The sequence below is a fragment of the Oryctolagus cuniculus genome, chromosome 5, assembly GCF_051225735.1.
Source record: "Oryctolagus cuniculus isolate XC-2025 breed Fujian yellow rabbit chromosome 5, ASM5122573v1, whole genome shotgun sequence".
Classification (NCBI taxonomy): domain Eukaryota; kingdom Metazoa; phylum Chordata; class Mammalia; order Lagomorpha; family Leporidae; genus Oryctolagus; species Oryctolagus cuniculus.
The window spans coordinates 141631229-141654232 of NC_142871.1; the positions used below are offsets into that span (position 1 = coordinate 141631229).

General features: G+C 43.5%; 1 non-coding gene across 1 annotated transcript; it reads right to left on the reverse strand.

Moving 5' to 3' along the window:
- Positions 1-19589: 19589 nt before the first annotated feature.
- On the reverse strand, positions 19590-19663 carry TRNAK-CUU (transfer RNA lysine (anticodon CUU)). The gene has a single exon. It is a non-coding gene; the product is annotated as a tRNA-Lys (tRNA).
- Between the last annotated feature and the right edge of the window lie 3341 nt (positions 19664-23004).

Here is a 23004-nt window from a genome sequence, read left to right on the forward strand (position 1 = left end):
CTAGCCCTAGCCCTAGCCCTAGCCCTAGCCCTAGCCCTAACCCTAACCCTACACCTAAACATTTTTTTTTAAAAAGACTTATCTTTTATTTATTTGAAAGACAGAGTTACAGAGGGAGGTAGAGACACAGAGAGAGGTCTTTCATCTGCTGGTTCATTCCCCCAGATGCCTGCAATGGCCAAAGCTGCACCAATCCGAAGCCAGGAGCCTCTTCCAGGTCTCCCACGTGGGTGCAGGGGCCCAGAGATTTGGGCCATTTTCCACTGCCATCCCAGGCCAAAGCAGAGAGCTGGATTGAAAGAGGAGCAACTGGGACAAGAACTGGCATCCATATGGGATGCTGGTGCCTCAGACCAGGGCTTTAACCCACTGTGCCACAGTGCCAGCTCCTACACTAACCTTAAATCTACCTCTAACACTAATCCTATCTAGAAACCTAAGCTTAAGCCTAAACCTAACCCTAGCCCTAATTATAAACCCAGCCATAACCCTAATACTAACTCTAACCCAAGCCCTAACCCTAGCCCTAACACTAGCCCTAGTTCTAAACTTACCCAAAAGCTAGACCTAACCCTAGCCCTAGCCCTAGCTCTAGCACTAGTCCTAGCACTAATCATAATCCTAAACCTAACCCTTAACCTAATCCTAACCCTAACCCTATCCCTAGCTATAGTCCTAGACATAGGCCTATCCCAAGTCCTAACCATAAACTTAACCCTAACCCTAACCCTAACCCTAACCCTAAGCTTAACCCTACCCATATACTTAGCCTGAGAACTAGTCCTAGCTCTTGCCCTAACCATAACTGTAACACTAGCACTAGCCATAGTACTAGCCCTAATCTTAACCCTAACACTAACCCAACCCTAGAACTAACCCTGGAACTATCCATTGACCTAACCCTAGCCCAATTTCTAACCTTAAATATATTATTAAACCTAACCCTAACCCTAGACATAGCTCTAGACCTAGACCTATACCTAGCCCTAACACTATCCCTAAACCTAACCCTTAGCCAAAGCCTAACCCTAGCCCTAGTCCTCAATTACTCCTAATCCTTACCATAACCCTAAGCCTAAACCTAGCCCCAACATTAAACCTATCCCTAACCATAGCCCTAACCCTAAGCCTAAGCCTAACCCTATCTTTAGCCCAAGAACTAGCCCTAGCCATAGCCCTAACCATAATCCTAACCTTAACCCTAACTCTAACTCTAAAACTAACATTAACCCTAACTCTAGCCCTAGCCCTAACCCTAGACCTAGCCCTACTCATAGCCCTCTTATAGCCTTAAACAGAGCCTTAGCCCTAGCTCTAGCACAAGCACTAACATGAGTCCTAGCCCTAGCCTGAGCTCTAGAACTAACTGAAGCTAAATCCCTAGTCCTGGCCCCAGCCCTAGCCCTAGCTCTAGTACTAACCCTAACCCTAACATGAACTAGCCATAACTCTTACAATAACCCTAACCCTATCCTAACCCTAACCCTAACTGTAGCCCTAGACCTAGCCTTACTCTAACCTTAACCTAACCCTAAACCTAACCATAACCCTAGCCATAGCCAAAGCTGTAGCCCTAGGCTTAGCCCTAGCATGAGCCCTAGCCCTGATCCTAAGCCTAAACCTAAACTTATCCCTAGCTCTAGGAATAAACCTAACCCTGACTTAGCAGTAGCCCTAGCTCTAGCTTTAGTCCTAGTGCAAACCCTAGATCTAACCCTAGCCCTAGTACTACCACTAGCCTTAATGCTAAACATAACCCTAGCCTTAGCCCTAGCCCTAGGCCTACTCCTAACCCTAGCACAAACCCTAGCTCTAGCCACAGCCCTCACCCTAGCCTTAACTGAAGTCCTAGCCCTGGTCCTAGAACTAGGCTTAACATGAGCCCTAGCCTAGCCCTAGCCCTAGCCCTAGCCCTAGCCCTCGCCCTAGCCTAGTCTTAGCTCTAGACCTAAACTTAGCCCTAATCCTAGCCATAGCTGTAGCCCTAGCCCTAGCACTAACACTAGCCCTAGCCTTAGCCCTACCATTAGCCCTGTCCATAACCCTAGCCCTAAAATTAAACCTAACCCTAACAATAGTCCTAGCTCTAGACCTAGCCCTAGCTCTAAAACAAGTTCTTGCTCTAGACATAAACCAAACCCTAACCCTATACTTAACTCTAAGCCTAACCTTTGCTTTTCTCTTGCCATATCCTCAGACATAGCCCTAGCCCTAAACCTGGCCCTAACCCTAACCCAAGACCTACCCCTAGCCCTAACTTTAAACCTAACCCCAACCCTAGCCCTAGACTTAGTTCCACCCCTAGCCCTAATCCTAAAACTAATGTTAAATCTAACCTTAATCCTAACCATAACCCTAATTCTCTCCCTAGTCCTAGCCCTAACCCTAAACATAAGCCTAGCCCTAATCCTAAACTAGCCATAGCATTAGCCCTTACCCTAGCTAAACCTAGTCCTAGCCCTAAGTCTAACCTTGACCTTAAGCCTATCTCTAACCCTAACTCTAACATGAACTCTGACCTTAACTCTAGCCCTAGCCCTTGACCTAGCTCTAGCCCTAGCCCTAACCATTATCCTAACCCTAATGCTAGCTCTAAACCTAGACCTAAACCTAACTCTAACTCTAGCCCTAGCCCTAGCCCTAACACTAGCAATAGCCCTTACCCTAACACTAGCCCAAACTCTAAATGTAACCATAAACTTAACCCTAACCCTAGCCCTATTCTGAGCCCAAGACCTAACTTTAACCCCAATTCTAGACATAGGGCTAGCCCTAGCCCTAGCCTAGTCCTAAGACTAGCCCTAACTCTAGCCCTAGCCCTAGCTATAGCACTAGCCCTAGCCTTAGCCCTTGCCCTAATCCTAGACATAGACCGATCTTTAGCCCTAACCTTACTCCAAGCCTTTACTCTAACTCTAACCCTAAACCTAACCCTAACCCTAAATCTAGCCCTAACTCTAGACATAATCATAACTCTAACAAAAGTTGTAAACATAACCCTAGCAAAAGTCCTTGCACTAGTCCTAATTCTAACCCTAACCTTAAACTTAACTCTAAGCTATCCCTAGCCCTAGCCATAAATCTAGCTCTAAACTTAGCCAAAGCCCTAGACCTAGCTCTAGCCCTAACTGTAACCCTAACCTTAAACTTAACTCTAACTCTAAGCCTAACACTAACCCAAAGTGTAACTAAAATCTTAGCCCTAGCCAAAGCACTAACCCTAGGCCTAGCCCTAGCCCTAGCCTGAGTCCTAGCCCTAGCCCTAGCCCTAGTCATAGTCCTAGTACTAGTGCTAACTAACGCCCTAGCCCTAATCCTAGTCCTAACCCTAACCCTAACCCTAACCATAAGACTAATCCTAACCCTAACCCTTACTCTAAAACTAACCCTAATCCTAAATGTTACCATAACCCTAAACCCAGCTCTATTCTTCAACTTAGATGCAATCCTAAACCTATCCCTGGGCCAAGCTGTAATACTAAACCTAAACCTAAACCTAACATTAACCCTAACCCTGAACATAACCCTAGCCATAGGCCTAGTCCTAGGCCTATCCCTAGTCTTAACCCTAACCCCAAGCCTAGTCCCAGGACTAACTGTAGCACTAACCCTAGCTCTAGACCTAGCCTTAGCCTTAACCATAACCATACCCCTAGCACTAAATATTGCCCTAGCAATAGTACTAGGCTTAACACTAGACCCAGCACTAACCCTAACCCTAACTCTAACCTTAACCACCAGCCCTAGATAAAGACCTAGCCCTAGCTATAATCATAACCCTAACCCTAACCATAGAACTAGTCCTAGTGCTAACCCTAACCCTACAAATAACCCTATCCCTACCCTAAACCTAGCTCAAGCCATAGATCTAACCACAGCCCTAACCCTAGCCATAGTCCTAACTCTATCCCTAGCCAAAAACCTAGCCTAACCCTAACTGCACCAATAAATCTAATCCTAACCCTAACCCTAAACTTAACTATAACCTTAGGCCTAACATTAACCTTATCCTGAAACCCAATCCTAAAGCTAACTCTAACTCTAGCCCCAGCCTAAATCTAGCCCTAATGCTAATGCTAACCATAATTTAACCCTTTTCCTGGCCCTAAACCTAGCTTTAGCCCTAATCCTAAACCTAAGCCTAACCCAAACCCTAAACCTAAAAGTAATTCTAGCCCTAGCCCTAGACTTAGCCTTTATCCTAATCATAACCCTAACTCTGTCATTAAAATTAAACCAAAAACTAACCCTAACACTAGTCATAGCCCTAGACTGAGGCCTATCCCTAACCCTAAGCCTAACCCTAATCCTAACTTTTAACATAATCCTAATCCAACCCTTAGCCACAGAGTTAGCCTTAGCCCTAGCCCTAACCATAACCTTATCACTAACCCTAGTACTAATCCTAGTACAAACACTAACCTTAACACTAACTGTAACCCTAGACTTAATCCTAGCCCTAATTCTAACTCTAAACCTAACCCTAACCCTAATCCTTACCCTAACCCCAGCCTAAGCCCTAAACCTAGGCCTATCTCTAGCCTTAACCCTAACCTCATCCCTAGTCTAGTCCTATCCATACCCCTAACCATAACCTTAAAACAAACCCTAGCCCGAAACCTAACCCTAAACTACCCCTAACCCTAGCCCTAGTGCTCTCTAGACCTAGCCCTAGCCCTAACCTAATTCTAATCCTAACCTTAAACCTAACACTAATCGACCTCTAGCCCTAGAGCTAGCTCAATCACTATCCCTAAACCTAACCCTAAACAAAATCCAAATCCTTACCCTAGCACTAGCCCTATCCCTATCCCTAGCCATAGCTATAGCCTTAGCCTTTTACCTAGCCCTAGTCCTAGCTCTAACCTTAACCCTAATGCTAATCTTAACCCTAACCCTAACATAGCCCTATCTTTAGCAATAATCCTAACCTGAACCATAACACTAAACCTCACCCTAACCCTAGCTCTAACCCTAGCTATGGCCATAGCCATAGCCCTAGACATATCTCTAGCCCTAGCTCTAGCACTAGAGCTAGTCCTAGTTCTAACCCTAACCCTAACCTTAACCCTAACCCTAACCTTAACCTTAACCCTAACCCTAAACCTAACCCTAACCTTAGCCCTAGCCCTAAGGCTATCCCAGACCAAATCCTAAACCTACTGCTATCTCTAGTCCAAACTCTAACCCCATCATAATCTTAAAACTGGTCCTAGCCCTAACTCAACCCATAGCCCTAACCCGAACCCTAGAACTAACCCTAACACTAAAACAAATAGTATACCTGGCCCTAAACATAAGCAGAGCCATAGCTCTAGCAGTAGCCCTAACACTACCTAGCCCTAACCATAGCCCTAGCCATAAACCTAGTCCTAAATCTAATGGTAGCCCTACCCCTATCTCTACCCCGAATCCTATCCCTAAACCTAACCCTAGCCCTCACCCTTAAGCCCTTACCCTAAAGCTAACACTAATAATACCAATAACCATAGCCCCAACCCTAGCCTTAACCCTAAGCCAAACCCTGAACTAAAAGCTAGACCTAAATCTAACCCAAACCCTAAACTTGAACTTAACCCTAACATTGTCCTTAGCCCTAGAACTAGTCCTAGACCTCGTTTTAACCATAATACTAATACTAAACCTAGCCATAGTCCAAGCACTAACACTAACCATAACACTAACCATAACCATAGACCTAAACCTAGCACTAGCTGAGCCCTAATCCTGTCATTAATCCTAACCTTAAACCTAACCCTAAACCGAACTCTAACCCTAGCCATAACCCTAGAACTAGGCCTATCCCTAGCCCCAACCCTAACTCTAACACTAACCCTAATGCTAAACCTAACCTAACTCTAGCCATAGCCCTTGACATAGCCCTAGCCCTAGACCTACCATTACCCTAACCCTAATATTAGCCCCAACCCTAGACCTAACCCTAACTTGAAACCTAGCCATAACTCTAGCCCTAGCCATACCACTTGCCATAGCCCTAACACCAGCTCCAGCCCTTACCCTAACTCTAGCCCTAACTCAAACAAAAACCTAACCCTATCTCTAACCATAGCCCTAGCCCTACTAATAACCCTAAGCATAGCCCAAACACAAGCCCTAGCCCTTACCCTACCACTAGTCCTAAACCTAGCCCAATCTCGAATGGTAACAATAAACCTAACCCTAACACTAACCCTAACCCTAATCCTAGCCTTGTTCCTAGCCCTAACCCTAGCCCTAGCCTTAGCGCTAGCCCTAGCCCTAACCATAACCCTAACTCTAATGCTAGACATGGACTTAGCCCTAAACCTAACACTAATCCTACCCTAGCTCTAGCCATAGCCATGCTATAGCCCTAACCCTAGCCCTCGCCATACCTTAGCCCTAGTGTAAAACCTAGTCCTATCTCTAAATGTAAATGTAAACCTAATGTTAACATAGGATTATTCCTACCATAACACTAACACTAGCCCTAGCCTTAGCCCTAACCTTTGCCCTTGCCCTAGCCCTAGCCCTAACTTTAGCCCTATCTCTAGTCCCAACATTAATACCAACTGTAACCCTAACACTAACCCTAACCATAAGTCTAGCCTGAAACCTAGTCCTAACCCTAACTCTAATGCTAACCATAAACCTAACCCTACCCAAAGTCCTTGCACTAGCCCTAACTCTAACCCTAGCCCTAATCCTAAGCTAGACCTATCTCTAGCCCTTAAACTAGCCAAAACCTAGGCCTAGCCCTAACACTAAACCTAACATTAATCCTAGCTCAAACCCTAACTCTAGCACTAACTCTAAACCTAACTCTAGCCCAAGCTCTAAACTTAGCCTTAGCCCTAGCCCTAGCACTAGCCACAGACCTAGCCCTAATACTAACTCTAACCTTAACCCTAATCCTAACCTTATCCCTAGCCCTAGACATTGACCTAGCCATAGCCCTAGCCCTAACCATTTCCCTAACTCTAATGCTAGCTATAACTTTAAACCTAACCCTAATCCTAGCCCTAACCATAGTCTAACCCTAACACTAGTCCTGAAAACAGCCCTACTCCTAGCTGTAGCCATAGCCCTATCCCTAGATCTTCACCTAGCCCAGCCCTAGCCCTAGACCTAGCCAACAGTGTAACCCTAACTCTAGCCCTAACACTAACACTACCCCAAACCCTAACCCTAAACCTGTCCCTAACCCTAAACCTAACCATAGCCCTAACCCAAGCCATAATTCTCAAATTAGACCTAAATCTAACCCTAATTCAGGACACAGCTGTAACAATAAACCTAAACCTAAGCTTAACTCTGACCCTAAACCTAACTCTAGCCTTAGCCCTTAACCTATGAATAACACTTACCCTAACCCTAACTCTAACCCTAGGCCTATACTTAGTGCTAGACCTAGCCCAAGACTTTACCCTAAGCTTAATCCTAACCCTAAAGCTAGACCTAATTATAGCCCTAGCCCTAACCTTAGCTCTAGCTCTAGCTCTAGCTCTAGCTCTAATCCTAACCCTAAACCTAACCCTAACCCTAACTCTAACCCTAGCCTTAGTCCTAGGTGTATCCCTAGACTTAACCCTATACCTAATCATAACCATAACAATAAACCTAATCCCATCCTTGATCTAAGTCCTAGGACTACTTCTAGCCCTTGCCTTAACCATAACCCTAATATTAACTCTGCCATAGTCTTAACCATAAACCTAACCCTAATACTAATCATAACCCTAGACCTTCCTCTAGCACTAGCCCTAGTGCTGCATGTATACCTAATCCTAACCATAAACCCAACACTATACAGCATCCTAACCCTAGCCATAACCCTAGACCTAGGCCTATCCCTAGCCCTAACCCTAACCCTAACCCTATCCATAACCCTAACCCTATCCCTAAACTTAATTCTAAGCATAAACCTAACAATAGCCCTAGGCCTAAACCTAGCCCGAACTCTAAATGTAACAATACACATATACCTTACCCTAACCGTAGCCTTATTCCTAGCACTAACCCTAACCCTAAATCTAATCCTAGACCTAGATGTAGCAATAGACCTACGTTAGTCATAACACTAAACCTATCCCTAGCTCTAGCCCTTGCACAAGTCCTAGCCCTAGCTCTAACCCTAATGCTAACTCTAACCCTAATCCTAGCCTTAAACCTATCCCTAAACCTAGCCCTAGATTTACCCCTAACCCTAACCATAGTGCTCAGAACTAACAGAGCTAGCCCTAGCCCTAGCTCTAGCCCTAAACTTAAGGGTAGCTCTAGCCCCAGCCTTAGACTTAACCCAGACCCTAACAATAACATAACCCTAAACCTAGCTCTAATTTCAACCCTAAACTTTAATATAGCCCTATCCATAGCCCTATTCTAGAACTAGACCTAAACCTATTCCAGCCCTAGACCTAAACATGAACCTAACCCTAATACTAAACTGAACCCAAGCCTTAGGAGTATCCCTACCTTAGCCCTAACACTAAGCCTAGCACTAGGCCTAACATATCCCTGCCCTAGACCCATCCCTATGTTAGCTTCAGTCCTATCCCTAGTCAAACATTAATTCTAACTGAAACCCTAAACCTAACTATAGCCCTAAACCTAGCCCTAACTCTAACTGTAACTGTAAACTCAGCCCTAACCCTAAATGTAGCCCTATTCCAAGCCCTACCTTAACCTTTACCCTAACCCTGGAAATAGCACTAGCCCTAGCCCTAGCCTAGCCCGAAGAGTAAACCTAGCCATAACCTTAGCCCTAGCCTTATTCCTTGTCCTAACCCTAGACATAGACCTAAGTTTAGCTGTAATCCTACTCCAAAGCTTTACCCTAACTCTAACCTTAAACCTAACCCTGGGCCAGTGCCGCAGCTGAATAGGCTAATCCTCCACCTTGTGGCGCCAGCACACCGGGTTCTAGTCCCAGTTGGGGCGCTGCATTCTGTTCCGGTTGCCCCTCTTCCTGGCCAGCTCTCTGCTATGGCCCGGGAGTGCAGTGGAGGATGGCCCAAGTCCTTGGGTCCTGCACCCACATGGGAGACCAGGAGAAGCACCTGGCTTCTGGCTTCAGATCAGCGCGATGCACCGGCTGCAGCACGCAGGCCACGGCAGCCATTGTAGGGTGAACCAATGGCAAAAAGGAAGACCTTTCTCTCTGTCTCTCTCTCACTGTCCACTCTGACTGTCAAAACAACAACAACAAAAACCTCACCCTAACCCTAACCCTAACCCTAACCCTAACATTAACCCAATTCAAGTTCTAACCATAACTCTGATGGTAATCCTAAACTTAACCCTAGCCAAAATTCTTATGCTAACCCTAACTCAATCCCTGACTCTAGTCATAACCCAGAGCTAGCCCTAGTCCTAGCCCTAGCCCTAATTTAACCCAAGCCCTAGCACTAGACCTAACCCTAACCTTAAACCTAACTTTAACACCAAGCCTAACACAAAGCCTAAAGCTAACAAAAGCCCTAGCACTAGCCTTAGTCCTAGCCCTAGCCCTAGCCATAGCCTTAGACCTAGTGCTAACCAGAGCCCTAGCCCTATCACTAGTCCCAACCCTAGCCCTAGCCCTAATATTAGCACTAACACTAAACCCAGCACTAACCCTAACTGTAATCTTAAACCTAACCCTAACCATAACCCTAACACTCACCCTAACACTAAACATAACACTAGCCCTAGCCCTATCCCTACACATAACTCTAAGCCTAACCCTAACCCTAGCCCTAAAATTAGCCCAAGCCCTAGCCCTTGTGTTAAGCTTAATGCTAACCCTAATGCTAGCCCTAAACCTAGCTCTAGCCCTACCCCTAACCCTAAGCCTAACCCTAACACTAGAACTAACCCTAAACCCAGAACTAACTCTAGCCCTAGCCCTAGCCCTAATCCTAACACTAACCCAAACTCTAACCCTAACCCTAACCCTAAACATAAACCTAAACCTAAAACTAATCCTAAACCTAGCCATAGCCCTAGACCTAGGTCTATCACAGGACCTAACCCTAATTTTAATGCTAACCCTCAACTAACTCTAACCCTACCACTAAACTTAGAACCAGCCTTAGCTGTAGCTCTATACATAAGCCAAACTCTAACCCTAGAACTAGGCCTAGCACTAACCCTAACTATAAACCTAGCAATAATAGCTTACCCTAATACTAAACCTAGCCCTATACCAAACCCTAACCTTAGTCATAACACTAGACCTAGGCCTATATCTAGCCCAAACTCTAAGAATAACCTGAACCTGAACCCTACTCCTAACCTTAACCCTAACCCTATCCCTAAATCCAATCCTGATCCTAAACCTAGCCCTAAACCTAGCCTTAACCCCAAGACTAAACCTCATCCTAACCCTAAACCTAACCCTAACCTGAACCATAAACCTAGCCTTAAATAGAACCTAGCTATAGCTCTAGCTTAGGTCTAGCTCTAGCCCTAATACTAAGCCTAAACCTAAACCTATACCTTGCCATAGCCCTAGCCATAGCCCTAACCCTGGCCCTAGCCATAGCTTTAGTCATAGCCCTAACTCTAGCCCTAGACCTAAACTTAACCCTAACCCTAACCCTAGCTCTAACCTTAGCCTAGCCCTACACCTTACCCTAGCCCTAACCCTTACTAGCCTTAACTCTAAATGTAACCATAAGCATATCCCTAACCCTGACAATTGCCCTATTCCTAGCACTAATCCTCACCCTAGCCATAACCCTAGACCTAGTCTTAGCAATAGCTCTACCATATCCCTAACATCATTCTAGCCCTAGACCTATCTCTAGATGTAAACCTAACACTAATCCTAGCCTTAGCCCTACTTTAGCCCTAACAATAATCCTAGCACTAGCCATAGCCTTAGCCTTTGCGCTAGCCCTAGCCCAAGTTTCAGCCCTAACCCTAGTCCTAACATTAACTCTAATGGTAACCCTAATTCTAAACCTCACTCTAGCTCTAAACTTAGCACTAATCCTAACTCTAACACTAGCAATAATAGTAACCCTAACCAAAGTCTTTGTAATAGACCAAACCCTAACCTTAACCCTAACCATAACCCAGCCCTAATCCTAAACTAGCCCTAGAGCTAGAGCTAACCTTAGCCAAAGCCTAGTCATAACCATAACCATAACACTAACCTTAACTCTAACACTAACCCTAATACCATCTCTATCCCTAACTCTAGCCCTAGCCTTAACCATAGCCCTAACACTAGCCCTAGCTGTAGCTGTAGCTCTAGGCATAGACCTAGACCTAACACTAACTGTAACCCTATCCTTAAACCTAACCCTAACCCGATCTGAGCTGCAAACCAAGCCCTAACCCAGCACTAATCCTAACCCTAAACTAAACCCTAAATCTAAATCTGCCCCTAGCTCTATCATAAAATTATCATTAAACCTAAGCCTAACCCTAACCCTAAAGCTAGGCCTAACAGTAGCTATGGACATAGTCCAAACCTTGACTCTAAATCTAACACCAATCCTAATTCTATACTTTAACCTTGCATAAGCTTAGCCCTAGCCCTAGCCCTAGCCCTAACTCTAACCCTAAACCTAACCTTATAGTAATCCCTAACCCTAGCCATAACCCTAGACCTAGGCTTATCCCTAGCTCTAACCCTAATGGTAACCTTAACCCTAACCATAACCCTAACACTAACCCTATCCCATAGCCTAATCCTAAGCATAACTCTACCACTACTCCCAGCCCTATCCCTATCCCTATCCCTAGCCATAACCATAGATTTAGCCTAAACCCTTGACTTAGCCCTAGCTCTAAAGTTAACCCTAACCCTAACATTAGCCCTTGCTTTAGCTCTACCCAACCTGAATGCTACCAATAACCTCACATTAAACCTGGCTCTAATCTTAGCCCTAGCCCTAGCCATAGCCATAGCCCTAGACATACTTCTAGGACTAGCTCTACCACTAGCCCCAGCCCTGATTCTAACTCTAACTCTAACCCTTAACCTAAAGCTAAGGCTAAACTTAACACTAATCCTAGCCCTAGCCACAGATGCAGCCTTAGCCCTAGGCATAGCCTCAGCCCTAACCTTACCCTAATGCTATTTTTCAACCTAACCCTAACACAAACCATAACCCTAGAGCTAGCCCTAGACCTAGTTCCTTTTTTTAAACTTTTAACCTTTATTTAATTAATATAAATTTTGAAAGTACAGCTTATGGATTACAATGGCTTCCAGCCCACGTAACTTCCCTCCCACCCGCAACCCTCCCCTTTCCCACTCCCTCTCCCCTAACATTCACATCAAGATTCATTTTCAATTCTGTTTATATACAGAAGATCAGTTTAGCATATATTAAGCAAAGATTTCAACAGTTTGGACCCATACAGAAACACAAACTGAAAAATACTGTTTGAGTACTAGTTATAGCATTAAATCACAATGTACAGCACATTGAGGACAGAGACCCTACATGAGGAGTAAGTGCACAGTGACTCCTGTTGTTGACTTAACAAATTGACACTCTTGTTTATGGCATCAGTAATCACCCTAGGCTCTTGTCATGAGCTGCCAAGGCTATGGAAGCCTTTTGAGTTCACCGACTCTGATCATATTTAGACAAGGTCATAGTCAAAGTGGAAGTTCTCTCCTCCCTTCAGAGAAAGGTACCTCCTTCTTTGATGACCTGTTCTTTCCACTGGGATCTCACTCGCAGAGACCTTTCATTTAGGCCATTTTTTTTTTTTTTTGCCAGAGCGTCTTGGCTTTCCATGCCTGAAATACTCTCATGGGTTTTTCAGCCAGATCCGCATGCCTTAAGGGCTGATTCTGAGGCCAGAGTGATGTTTAGGACATCTGCCATTCTATGAGTCTGCAGTGTATCTTGTTTCCAATGATGGATCGTTCTCAGCCTTTTTTATTCTATCAGCTAGTATTTGAAGACCCTAGACTAGTTTATGTGATCCCTATGACTCTTCGTCCTATCATTCTGATAAATTGTGCACAGAAATTGATCACTGGGACTAGTGAGATGGCATTGGTACATGGCACCTTGATGGGATTGAATTGGAATCCCCTGGTATGTTTCTAACTCTACCATTTGAGGTAAGTCAGCTTGAGCATGCCCCAAATTGCACATCTCTTCCTTCTCTTATTCCCACACTTATATTTAACAGTGATCACTTTTCAGTTAAGTTTCAACACTTAAGAATAACTGTGTATTCATTACAGTATTCAACCAAAAGTGTTAAGTAGAACAAACAAAAAAAATACTAAGAGGGATAACGTATTAAGTTTTTCATCAACAGTCAGGGCAAGGGATGATCAAGTCACCATTTCTCATAGTGTTCATTTCACTTTAACAGGTTTCCTTTTTCATGCTCGGTTAGTTGTCACCAATCAGGGAGAACATATGATATTTGTCCCTTTGAGACTGGCTTATTTCACTCAGCATAATGTTTTCCAAATTCCTAACAGGGATCACTTTTCAGTTAAAATTTAAACACCTAAGAATAATTGTGTGCTAATTACAGAGTTCAACCAATAGTACTAGAACAAAAAAATACTAAAATGGATAAAGTATTACCTTGTACATCAACCATCAGGACAAGAGCTGATCAAGTCACTGTTTCCCATAGTGTCCATTTCACTTCAACAGTTTCCCCCTTTGGTGCTCAGTTGTCACCAATCAGGGAGAACATATGATATATGTCCCTTTGGGACTGGCTTAATTCACTCAGCATTATGTTTTCCAGATTTCTCCATCTTGTTGCAAATGACCGGGTTTCATTGTTTTTGACTGCTGTGTAGTATTCTATAGAGTACATGCTCCATAATTTCTATTTTTTTAACTTTTATTTAATGAATATAAGTTTCCAAAGTACAGCTTATGGATTACAATGGCTTCCAGCCCCATAACTTCCCTCCCACCCGCAACCCTCCCCTTTCCCACTCCCTCTCTCCTAATATTCACATCAAGATTAATTTTCAATTCCCTTCATATACAGATCAGTTTAGCATATATTAAGCAAAGATTTCAACAGTTTGGACCCATACAGAAACACAAACTGAAAAATACTGTTTGAGTACTAGTTATAGCATTAAATCACAATGTACAGCACATTGAGGACAGAGACCCTACATGAGGAGTAAGTGCACAGTGACTCCTGTTGTTGACTTAACAAATTGACACTCTTGTTTATGGCATCAGTAATCACCCTAGGCTCTTGTCATGAGCTGCCAAGGCTATAGAAGCCTTTTGAGTTCACCGACTCTGATCATATTTAGACAAGGTCATAGTCAAAGTGGAAGTTCTCTCCTCCCTTCAGAGAAAGGTACCTCCTTCTTTGATGACCTGTTCTTTCCACTGGGATCTCACTCGCAGAGACCTTTCATTTAGGTCATTTTTTTTTTTTTTTTTGCCAGAGCGTCTTGGCTTTCCATGCCTGAAATACTCTCATGGGTTTTTCAGCCAGATCCGCATGCCTTAAGGGCTGATTCTGAGGCCAGAGTGATGTTTAGGACATCTGCCATTCTATGATTCTGCTGTGTATCCCGCTTCACATGTTGGATCATTCTCTCCCTTTTTTATTTTATCACCTAATATTTGGAGACACTAGTCTAGTTTATGTGATCCCTATGACTCTTCGCCCTATCATTCTGATAAATTGTGCACAGAAATTGATTACTGGGACTAGTGAGATGGCATTGGTACATGCCACCTTGATGGGATTGAATTGGAATCCCCTGGTATGTTTCTAACTCTACCATTTGAGGTAAGTCAGCTTGAGCATGCCCCAAATTGCACATCTCTTCCTTCTCTTATTCCCACACTTATATTTAACAGTGATCACTTTTCAGTTAAGTTTCAACACTTAAGAATAACTGTGTATTCATTACAGTATTCAACCAAAAGTGTTAAGTAGAACAAACAAAAAAAATACTAAGAGGGATAACGTATTAAGTTTTTCATCAACAGTCAGGGCAAGGGATGATCAAGTCACCATTTCTCATAGTGTTCATTTCACTTTAACAGGTTTCCTTTTTCATGCTCGGTTAGTTGTCACCAATCAGGGAGAACATATGATATTTGTCCCTTTGAGACTGGCTTATTTCACTCAGCATAATGTTTTCCAAATTCCTAACAGGGATCACTTTTCAGTTAAAATTTAAACACCTAAGAATAATTGTGTGTTAATTACAGAGTTCAACCAATAGTACTAGAACAAAAAAAAATACTAAAATGGATAAAGTATTACATTGTACATCAACCGTCAGGACAAGAGCTGATCAAGTCACTGTTTCCCATATTGTTCATTTCACTTCCACAAGTTTCCCCTTTGGTGCTCAGTTAGTTGTCGCCAATCAGGGAGAACATATGATATTTGTCCCTTTGGGACTGGCTTAATTCACTCAGCATGATGTTTTCCAAATTCCTCCATCTTGTTGCAAGTGAATGGGTTTCATTGTTTTTTACTGCTGTATAGTATTGTATAGAGTACATGTCCCATCATTTCTTTATCCAGTCTACTGCTGATGGGCATTTGTGTTGGTTCCAGGTCATAGCTATTGTAAATTGAGCTGCAATAAACATTAAGGTGCAGATAGCTTTTTTGTTTGCCAATTTAATTTCCTTTGGGTAAATTCCAAGGAGTGGGATGGCTGGGTTGACTGGTAGGGTTATCTTCAGGTTTCTGAGGAATCTCCAGACCGACTTCCATAGTTGCTTCACCAGTTTGCATTCCCACCAACAGTGGGTTAGTGTCCCTTTTTCCCCACATCCTCTGCAGCATCTATTGGTAGATTTCTGAATGTGAGCCATTCTAACCGGGGTGAGGGAAACCTCATTGTGGTTTTGATTTGTATTTCCCTGATTGCTAGTGATCTTGAACATTTTTTCATGTGTCTGTTGGCCATTTGGAGTTCCTCTTTTGAAAAAGTTCTATTGAGGTCCTTGGCCCATCTCTTAAGTGAGTTGTTTGTTTTGATGTTGTGGAGTTTTTTGATTTCTTTGTAGATTCTGGTTATCAACCCTTTATCTGTTGCATAGTTTGTGAATATTTTTTTCCAATTCTGTCAGTTGCCTCTTCACTTTCCTGACTGTTTCTTTTGCAGTACAGAAACTTCTCAATTTGATGCAATCCCAAATGTTAATTTTGGCTTTGACTGTCTGTGCTTCTGGGGTATTTTCCAAGAAGTCTTTGCGGATACTTATATCTTGCAGGGTTTTTCCAATGCTCTCTAATAATTTGATGGTGTCAGGATATAGATTTAAGTCTTTAATCCATTTTGCGTGAATTCTTGTGTAAGGTGAAAGGTAGGGGTCTTGCTTCATGATTCTGCATGTGGAAATCCAGTTTTCCCAGCACCGTTTTTTGAATAGAGTGTCCTTATTCCAGGGATTGGTTTTGGATCCTTGATCAAATATGAGTTGGCTGTAGATGTTTGGATTGAATTCTGGTGTTTCAATTCTGTTCCATTGGTCTATCCATCTGTTTCTGTACCAGTACCATGCTGTTTTGATAACAACTGCCCTGTAGTATGTCTTGAAATCTGGAATTGTGATGCCTATAGCTTTGGTCTTGTTGTACAAGATTGCTTTAGCTATTTGAGGTCTCCTGTGTCTCCATATGAATTTCAGCATCATTTTTTTCCAGATCTGAGAAGAAGGTCTTCAGCATCTTGATTGTTATCACATTGAATGTATATTTTGATTATATTGATTCTTGCAATCTATGAGCATGGAAGATTTTTCCTTTTCTTGGTATCCTCTTCTATTTCTTTCTTTAAGGTATGTAATTTTCATCCTAGAGATCTTTAACGTCCTTGGTTAAGTTTATTCCAAGGTATCTGATTGTTTTTGTAGCTATTGTGAATGGGATTGATCTTAGAATTTCTTTCTCAGATGTGGTATTGCCTGTGTATACAAAGGCTGTTAATTTTTGTGCATTGATTTTATATCCTGCTACTTTGCCAAAATCTTCTATGAGTTACAATGGTCTCTTAGTAGAGTTCTTTGGGTCCCCTAAATAAAGAATCATATCATCTGCAAAGAGGGATAGTTTGAGTTCTTCCTTCAAAATTTGTATCCCTTTAATTTCTTTTTCTTGCCTAATAGCTCTGGCTAAAACTTCCAGAATTATATTGCATAGCAGTGGTGAGAGTGGGCATCCCTGTCTGGTACCAGATCTCAGTGGAAATGCTTCCAACTTTTCCCCATTCAATAGGATTTTGGGCGTGGGTTTTTTCATAAATTGCTTTGATTGTATTGAGTAATGTTCCCTCCATACCCAGTTTGCTTAGAGTTTTCATCATGAACGGGTGTTGTATTTTATCAAATGCTTTCTCTGCATCTATTGAGATAATCATATGGTTTTTCTTCTGCAGTCTGTGGACGTGGTGTATCACATTGATTGATTTGCAAACATTGAACCATGCCTGCATACCAGGGATAAATCCCACTTGGTCTGGGTGGATGAGCTTTCTGATGTGTTGTTGCATTCTATTGGCCAGAACTTTCTTGAGGATTTTTGCATTTATTTTCATCAGGGATATTGGTCTGTAATTTTCTTTCAGTGCTGCATCTTTTTCTAGAATTAAGGTGATGCTGGCTTCATAGAAAGAATTTGGGAGCACTCCCTCTTTTTCGATTGTTCTGAATAGTTTGAGAAGAATTGGAGTTAGTTCTTCATTAAATGTCTGGTAGAATTCAGCAGTGGATCCTGGGCTTTTCTTTGTTGGGAGGGCCTTTATTACTGTTTCAATTTCGGTCTCAGTTATGGGTCTGTTTAGGTTTTCGATGTCTTCCTGGTTCAATTTAGGTGGGTTGCATGTGTCCAGGAATCTATCCATTTCTGATAGGTTTCCCTGTTTGCTGGCAGACAAGTCCTTGTAGTAATTTCTGATGATTCTTTTTATTTCTGTGGTGTCTGTTGTTACATTTCCTTTTTCATCTCTGATTTTATTGATTTGGTCCTTTTCTCTTCTTTTTTTAGTTAGTTGGGCCAATGGGGTGTCAATTTTGTTTATTTTTTCAAAAAACTAGCTCCTCGTTTGGCTGATTTTTTGTAATGTTTTTTTTTTTTTTAAATTCAATCCTATTGATTTCTTCTCTGATTTTAATTATTTCTCTTCTGATAGATTTGGGTCTGGTTTGCTGTAGGTTTTCTAGATCCTTGAGATGCATTGAAAGCTCATCTCTTTGATGTCTTTCCAATTTCTTGATGTAGGCACCTATTGATATAAACTTCCCTCTTAACACTGCTTTTTCTGTATCCCATAAGTTTTGGTATATTGTGCAGGTTTTTTTTTTTTTTGACAGGCAAAGTGGACAGTGAGAGAGAGAGAGACAGAGAGAAAGGTCTTCCTTTGCCGTTGGTTCACCCTCCAATGGCCGCTAACAAAACCTTTATATAAACTGGTGCCCTGTAATTAGGTGCATATACATTGATAATCATATCTTCCTGTTGAATTGACACTAACCCTAAACCAAACTTACCCCTGGCCCTAGCCCTAGCCCTAACCCTAGCCCTAGCCCTAGCCCTAGTCCTAACCATAACCCTAACTCTAATGCTAGACCTATACCTAGACTTAACTCTAACCCTAACCCTAGCCATAAATCTAGCCCAAGCCACAGCTTGAGCCATAGACATAGCCCTAAGTTTAGCACTAATGCTAGTCTAAACCTTAACTCTAACTCTAACTCTAACTCTAACCTAACCTTAAGCTAGCTCTAGCTCTAACCATAACCCTAGCCAAAGCCCTAGCCCTACACTAACCCTAACCATAGCCCATGCTTAGACCCAGCTGTAGCTTTTGCCCTAACCTTGGCCCTAGCCCTAACCGAATCCTAACTCTAGACCTAGCCCTAGCCCAAGTCATAGCCCTAACCCTAAGCCTAACAGTAACCCTACCCTAACCCTAATCCCAACCCAAATCCTAACTGTATCGCTAGCCCTAGCTTAAACCTATCTCTAACCCTAAACCCAACACTAACCCTAGCTGTAGCCCTAGTCTTAACCCTAGCTATAACCTTAACTCTAACTTTAACCCTATACCTAACTCTGAACTAGCCCTATTCCTAGTCCTAGACCTAATCCTAGCACTAACCATAACCCTAATCCTAATGTTAACCCTAGCCCTAATAATAACCCTGACCCTAACCATAAGCCTAATGATAACCTTAATCCTATGTGGTGGAATGAGAAGGCCATGCCAAGGTGGCCACTGGCAAGTGAGCGTCAGTTACTCAGGAATGGCTTTGAAACCCACCTGGCAACAGAGCCTGCCTGGCAACAGGCTGTGATTGGATGGCTTTGGAAACTGCCTGGCAAAGGCTGTGATTGGATGGATTTGAAACTGCCTGGCAGCAGGCTGTGATTGGATGGCTTTGGAAACTGCCTGGCAACAGGCTGTGATTGGTTGGGGCATAGATCGCCCCTTGACCAGATTGGCTGGTCTTGGCTATATAAGATGTAGTTTCAACTGAAATAAATGAGTCTGCGGGCTGCTCGCCTCAAGCCTGCTTTCACCCAACTCCTGGGGTCTGTGTGGTGACTCCGCGCCTCTTGCCCCCACCATGCTGCTCCTCTCAGAAATGAATCCACTGCAACATTGTTGAGAAATCAACAGCAACATCTGGCGCCCAACATGGGGCTCGAACCCATGACCCTGAGATTAAGAGTCTCATGCTCTACTGACTGAGCTAGCCAATGCAAACACTTAGTGTACTCTTGCAAGAATTATGCACCTCTCACCCCGTTAGGCCCACTGCAACAAGCAGGAGTGAACCCACGAGGCCTTTGCTCCTAATAAACTATGGCAACTGGACGTCACCCACATTAATTCCTTTGGTAAACTTAAATTTGTCCATGTGGTGGTAGATACTTATTCAAATCTGTATTTGCAACAGCCCAATCTGGAGAAAAGGCTAGTAATGTGATAAAGGTGTTTAAATCAGCCATGCTGGTCCTTGGAGTACCCTGGACCATAAAGACTGATAATGGGCCAGCATATACATCACAGGAATTTAATTCCTTCCTGAAATCTTGGAACATAGTCTGCCACAGGTATCCCATACAACCCACAGGGACAGGCAATTATTGAAAGAACTCATAGGATGATTAAAGATCTCTTACAAAGACAAAAAAATAGTCACATGCCCTCAGACCCACAGCTTGCTTTGACTGAAGTCCATTTCACTATCATTTTTCTTACTTTTGATTCCCAAGGGATCATCCCAGCTTATAAACACTGGGGATCCTTTCCATCCCAGACCCCAGCCCCTATGGTTAGGTGGAAAAGACCCCCTGACAGGAGAATGGAAAGGACCACACCCTCTGCTAATCCTCTGCTAAGTTCGAGGATATGCTTGTGTCTTTCCAGAGAATGCGGAACAGCCCATTTGGGTACCAGCCAAAAACATCAAGCCTGCAACTGACAGCCAACCAGAACCAGCTGAACAAGACCGAGACTCCACCTTGTTAGCAGATGCACCTAACCTATCATCCTACCCTGAGAAACTGCCCATAGCCACATCTGTTACTGTTTTGTACCCCACTAGCTCTGGTCAGCCACTCAAATGGCCCACAGCCTGTGTGCGGTCATGCCATTCCTGATAACCATTATTCCTCATTCCTAACCCTATCTGAGCAAGCAATCCTGTGGTCTCTAGATTTGAGCACCAGTTATTCAATGACAGGTAAGATCCCCTGGGGAACAACCTAAGGCAGGCACAGCTGTGTACGGAGACCACATGGAAATGGGGTCAACAATGGTATGGCCAAGAATCATGCCTCCCATTGCTCAAAAATAAATGAAAAGGGGGAAATGTGGTGGAATGAGAAGGCCATGCCAAGGTGGCCACTGGCAAGCGAGCGTCAGTTACTCAGGAATGGCTTTGAAACCCACCTGGCAACAGAGCCGGCCTGGCAACAAGCTGTGATTGGAAGGCTTTGGAAACTGCCTGGCAACAGGCTGTGATTGGTTGGGGCATAGATCGCCCCTTGACCAGATTGGCTGGTCTTGGCTATATAAGATGTAGTTTCAACTGAAATAAATGAGTCTGCGGGCTGCTCGCCTCAAGCCTGCTTTCACCCAACTCCTGGGGTCTGTGTGGTGACTCCGCGCCTCTTGCCCCCACCATGCTGCTCCTCTCAGAAATGAATCCACTGCAACATTGTTGAGAAATCAACAGCAACAATCCTATCCCTACCCATATCCCTAACACTAACCCTAAACCTAACCCTCATATTACCCTAGACTTAGCACTATACATTTTCCTAACCCTAGCAGTAGCCGTAGACATAACTCTTGCACTAGCCGTAGCCATAGCTCGAACCCTAGCCCTAACACTAACCGTAATCCTAACCATAACCATAATCTTAGCCCTATCAAGAGCCCTAGCCCTAGCCCAAACCCTAACTATAACCCTCACCCCAACCCTAGCTCTCATCTTAGCCCTAGTCATAGCCCTAGCTCTAGCCCTAGTTATAGCTCTAATCCTAACCCTAAGCCAAACCCAATCCTAACCCTAAATCTAACCCTAGCCTTAACCCTAGCCCTAACACTTAACCCTAACCTTCTACCTAACCCTAACTGAGAGATAGCACTAGCCATTAACTAGCCAAAGTCCTAGATATAGCCTAACCCTAACTCTATTCTTAATTCTAACTTTAACTCTAAACCTAACCATAGCCCTATCCCTAGCCTTAGTCCTAGAATTAGACCTAACCCTAACCCTAGCCCTAGATCTAGCCATAACCTTAACCCTATCCATAACCTTAACCATAAGCCTAGCCATAGCCCTATCCCTAGCCATAGAACTAGCCCTAGCCCTAACCTAATCATAACCCTAACCTGAACCCTAGCCCTAACCCTAACCTTAACCCTAGTCCTAGTCCTAGACCTAGACCTAACCCTAAACATAACGCTAGTCCTAGACCTGGACATAGCACTAACACAAACCTTAATCCTATCCATAGCCCTAATCATAACTTTATCTGCAAGGCTGGTCCTAACCCTAGCTCTAGCCCTATATCTATCCCTAACATTAACCTTAACTCTATCCCTATCCCTAGCCTAGCCTTAGACTAGACCTAATACTAACTATAACCATAACCTAACCTTAAAGCAAAATCTAACCCTAACATTAACCCTAGCCCTAATGCTAAACCAAATCATAAAACTAACCCCAAGCCTAACACTAAACCTAACCCTAACACTAACCTTAAGCCTAACCCTAGTCTATCCCTGGCCCTAACTATAAACCTAAACCTAGCCCTAGACCTAACCCTAATCTAACACTAGTCCTATTCCTAGACCTAGCACTAACACAAATGTTAATTGTAGCTCTAGCCTTAACTGTAACCCTAACCCTAATGCTGGTCCTATCCCTAGACCTAGCCTGACTCTTGCTCCAACCCTAACAATAACCACAAACCTAATCCTAGCCCTAGCCCTAGCCCTAAAACTAACCCTAACCATAACCCTAACCCTATGCAAAATTTAACTCTAACCACATTCCTAATGAGAAATCTAACCCTAACCGTAACCCTAAACCTAATGCTAACCCTAGCCCAAGCCCTAACCCTAACACTAAACATAACCATAACCCCTAAACATAACACTAACCCTAACCCAAACCCTAGACCTACCCTAGCTCTACCATAGCCCTACCCTAGCCCTAGCCCTAACCTTAGCGCTAACACTAGCCCCAGCCCTAACTCTAATCCTAACTCTAGCCCTCACCCAAGCCCTAGTGCTAACCCTAACCCTATCCTAGCCCTAGCCTACCTCTACCCTAGGCCAGCTTTAGCTATTACCCTGACCTTAGCCCTAATCATAGCTCTAGCTCTAAATCTAGCCATAGCCCTAACACTAGCCTTAATCCTAACTGAAATGCTAGCCCTAGCCCTAGCCCAAACCCTAACCATCATCTAAATCTAGTGCTAACCCTAACCTAACCCTAGTCCTAGGACAAGCCCTAGCCCTAGGCCTAGCCTTAACACTAGTCCTGACCTTAACCCTAACCCTAGTCCTAACCCTAGCCCTAACCC